Source organism: Lathyrus oleraceus, chromosome 7, assembly GCF_024323335.1.
Source record: "Lathyrus oleraceus cultivar Zhongwan6 chromosome 7, CAAS_Psat_ZW6_1.0, whole genome shotgun sequence".
NCBI classification, from domain to species: Eukaryota; Viridiplantae; Streptophyta; class Magnoliopsida; order Fabales; family Fabaceae; genus Lathyrus; species Lathyrus oleraceus.
In genome coordinates this window covers 449,042,563-449,046,846 of record NC_066585.1, presented here as the reverse complement: position 1 = coordinate 449,046,846, position 4,284 = coordinate 449,042,563, and the positions used below count along the sequence as shown (strand labels likewise).

The following is a 4,284-nucleotide window of genomic DNA, read 5'->3' as shown; positions in this document are numbered from 1 at the left end:
TAAGGGAACATGTATTTCAGGATTATAAACCCTAGGTACTAAGGTCAATTTGCACAGATTCTACAATTAGGAATAGTTTCTAAAAATATATAGTTAAAACTAATTAAACCTAATTATCTAATTATCACTATTATTTCTAATCAATTCTAAATCATCTAATGAACCTAATCAAATCCTAAAATTCTAATTATCATAATATCTAAATTCTTATTAATCTAATAAAATTCTAAAATCTAATTAATTTTAAAATTCTAATCAAAAATAAAATTCCTAATTAACCTAATATCTAAATCTAATTAGCATATTATCTAAATCTAATCAAGAAAATTAATTGAGAATTTCATCATAAAACTAATTAAGGTAAACAAGTGCAATTAAGAAGGAAATATGGAAAAGAGGGAGGGTGCAGGCCCATGCATGAGGAGTGTGAATAAGCAATCCGTTTGGGGCCTTAGGCCTAAACAACCAAGGTATCCATGAGCAGAAACCGAGTCCAACCACCTAAGCTGAAGCAAAAAAAGGAAAAAATTGCTTATTTTCCAAAAGCAGCAATGTGTTCTCGGATCGAGTTCAACCTTCGGCTTCACGTTGTCCATGCGATGCAATTCCAAATCCCAAACGCGATGAATAAAAGTTCAGTGCGCCACAAACACGATGCAAAGCTTCAAGCCTCAAATCAAATGCCACAGCTTCTTCTTCATACACGAAATCGAAGATGAACCACAACGAACACGATGAATTCAACGACGAACACGACGAACTCAACATTCAATCAACGTCAACCTCCAATCGTGATTCAAACTCTATGTGCACGGAATCGAAATGAAAACGGAAAGAAAACGACGAAGACTCACTGAATCGGAACATGTATCGATTTCTCTGAATTGCTCTCTTTTCTTCTTCCTCTGTTTGAATTGTATGCGTGAATTTTGAGTTTGTGTGTGAATTTGTGATTGCTGAACGATTGTTGATGCGTGAATTCTTGCGTGCGCTTTGCTGAATGCGTATTGTTGATAGATTGTTGCAGTGTTTTTCTATTGCGTGATGCTTTCCTTATTATGAGATTCTGTTATGTTGTGAAAGAGTGAAGAATCGTTTTCTATGCGTGATTTTTCCATCCCTCTTGTTCGGAGAAAATCAGTGAATGATGAAAAAATGGACGAATGAAAAAAATGGATTTGATGGAAAAAAAGTGGATCCCCGATGATACGTGATGATGTTGAATTTATAGAACTCAATATTATGTTTGAAATTCACATGAAACTCAACTTGAAATACAGTTTTCGGTTAGAAATGAAATAGTTAGTTCAATCAAAATTTAATTGGAATTCAAAGTGAAATGTAAATGTTATTTGGTGTTGATTAGTGTTAGTGAATTTGAAAATGAAATCCAAGTGGAATGAAGGTGAAATGTCAAATGAAAATCGAATTGTCATGAAATTATTTGGACATGAATTTACTTGTGAGGAACTAGTATTAATGAAGGTAGGTTAAAATGCAAGTTTTGTTTTGCGGACTTGGATGAAATTCTGAAATGTAATGTGTAGGTGAAATCAAAATGTTGTTTTGAACTACTTTGGTTTATGCAGGTGTTTGAAATGCAAGTCTTTAGCTACTGTTATGCTCGAGTTTGGACATGGAAACTGACTTGAGCTCATGGAGCTCGTGAAATTCGCCATTGGAGCTTGGGCTGTTTTGTTATGGTTCTGAGTTTTGTATGAGCAGACATGGGTTGTGGAATGGCTAGGATGGTTTTTAGTGCATTGGCTTGGTGTATTGGATCATGGTTGCTGTTGTAATGCATTGGCTATTGGTTTGGCTTTGGGATTGGATTAGATGTTGAATGTTTTTTTAGGGTTCATTGTTGTAGTGAATGTAATTGGAATTTTGTATGAAAATTGAATTGTAGGTGAATGTATATTGGAATTGTTGTAGTTGGAAATGGTTGTAATGTATTTATGGAATTGTAATATGATGAACTTGTACGAAAGTGTTGAATTGAAATGTAATAAAAATGGTTGTGTAATGAGACGATATGCTATAAGTTAGGCTTCGGACAATCAAAATTTAGGTTGTTGACGTTGGTCAACTGATTGACCAAAAAGTCAACCAGTTGACCAAAAGTCAAGTTAGGTAAAAACAATGTATTTTAAAGTTCAATGCTTGTGATGAATATTGAAGTGAAAGGCAATCGATAAATAGAACAAAATGGCGAAACAAACTTGTAACAATGCCTTGGATTCGAATAACTGCACCTTGCACCAATGAAACATGCCACGCCCTTAGATGGATTGAACCAATAACAATCCAATCCTCTAGGGTAAATTGTGAATGAGCAATAATAACATGAACTATGATGACATGCACTACAATGCCATATGAATGTATGAACTTCAACCAGTCAACCTAATGCAATGACCATTCAAGAGATTTAATCAAGCACACCAATGTAATAACCAACATGAATGGAAAATGGACCTCACATTTGACCAAAAGATCTTGATTGATTCCTCAACCCTAAATGCAAATGGACACGATTGGAAATGCAAAAAACAAGGGAATTAGGGTTTTGTGCTTGGTTGAGCACACCTCAATATGATCTTAGGAAACCCTAGTTTTTCTCACGTACAAACACCATACCTTGAATCCATGACGTCTGTATTCTTATTTTGAATCATGTTAATACAAATGAAATAACTAACCCTGAAGGTACGCATATGATTAGAGTTGCGGACCTAGGTGATCATTGTGAAGGGTAGGGTAAATTTTGGGGTATGACAGAGGTCAAACATAAAGTGTCACCAAAGGACGCGACTGACGTTTGGCCCGAGAGACTCACAAGTCTTACATGAGGGCTTGTTGGAAGTCTCGCCCGAGAGGACCAACGCTTCACCTAAGGGACTTATAGTCTCATCAACCAAACTACATATGACTTTGCTTAAGGGACTTGAATCCCCAGGAAAAATAAACTCTCTCCGGAGGGACTTAGATTATCCTTGGGCAGGATCATACATAAAATTCATGCCCAGAGGCACAACTAATGTTTGGTCTGAGAGACTTGCAAGTATTGCAAAAGGGCTTGATAGTAGTCCCACCTGAGAGGACTAGTGTCTCACCTAATAGACTTATAGTATCATTATCCAGCTACATATGATTACGCCTGAGGGCTTAGACTCCCTAGGCTAAATAAACTCTCGCCTGATGGACTCAGAATTTCTTCGGGCGGGATCAGACATAAAACTCACGCCCAGAGGCGTGAACAAAGTCTAGCCTGAGAGACTCTCAAATCTTTTCCAAGGGCTTGATAGAAGTCCCGCTCAATAGGAGCTACGTCTCTCCTAAGATACTTATAGTCTCATCATACAGGCTACATATGACTTCACATAAGGGACTTAGACTCCCAGGGATAAATAAACTCTCATCAGATGGCCTTAGAATTTCCTTGGACGGGATCAGGTGTAGAACACACACCCAAAGACGCGACCAAAATTTAGTCTGAGAGACTCACAAGTCTTTCATAAGGGATTAATATAAGCCTCATACAAGAGGACCAATTCCCCACCTAAAGGACTTATGGTCTCATTAACATGGCCACATATGACCTCACCTAAGGGAGTTAGATACCCCAGGCTAAATAAACTCTTGCCTAAGGGACTCAAAGTATCATCAGGCAGGATCAAACATAGATCTCAAGACCAGAGGCACGACCAAAGTCTAACCATAGAGACTCACAAGTCTTGCCCGATGGCTTGATAGATGTCCCACCAATGAAGATAAATGCCTCACCTGAGGGACTTATAGTCTCATCAGTCGGACTTCATATGACTTCTCTTAAGGGACTTAGACACTCCAAACTGAATAAAATCATGCCTAAGAGACTTAGAGTTTCCTCGGGCGAGTTCATACATAGAACTCATGCCTAGAGGAATTCCCAAACTCTAGCTGGAGAGACTCACAATTACCGCCTCAGGGCTTGGTAGAATTCTCGCACGAGATGACCAATGTATCGCGTGAAGAACTTATGGCCTTATCAGTCGGGCTACATAACCCCACCCGAGGAAGTACGTCCTTAGGAAATGTAGGTCCTCAGGATACCCCCTTGAGCCGCGATATAAAAACACTTAGTCCTCTATTAATGGTCTTGTTTCTGAGGGACTATGTATTGTTATATTTGTAAAAGGATCCACCAAGGACGACGACTGTAGGTCGCACCAGGAGAGAGGAAGATAACATGTCGCCTAATGGAAGGTATCTCCTCTCCCCTAGGCTTTCCTATCGCATAAT

The 4,284-nt window shown here is 38.3% G+C and overlaps 1 long non-coding RNA gene across 1 annotated transcript; it reads left to right on the top strand.

Moving 5' to 3' along the window:
• Positions 1-376: 376 nt before the first annotated feature.
• On the top strand, positions 377-2,031 carry LOC127106843 (uncharacterized). Its single transcript, XR_007795508.1, has 2 exons — positions 377-867; positions 1,590-2,031. It is a non-coding gene; the product is annotated as an uncharacterized LOC127106843 (long non-coding RNA).
• Positions 2,032-4,284: the final 2,253 nt, after the last annotated feature.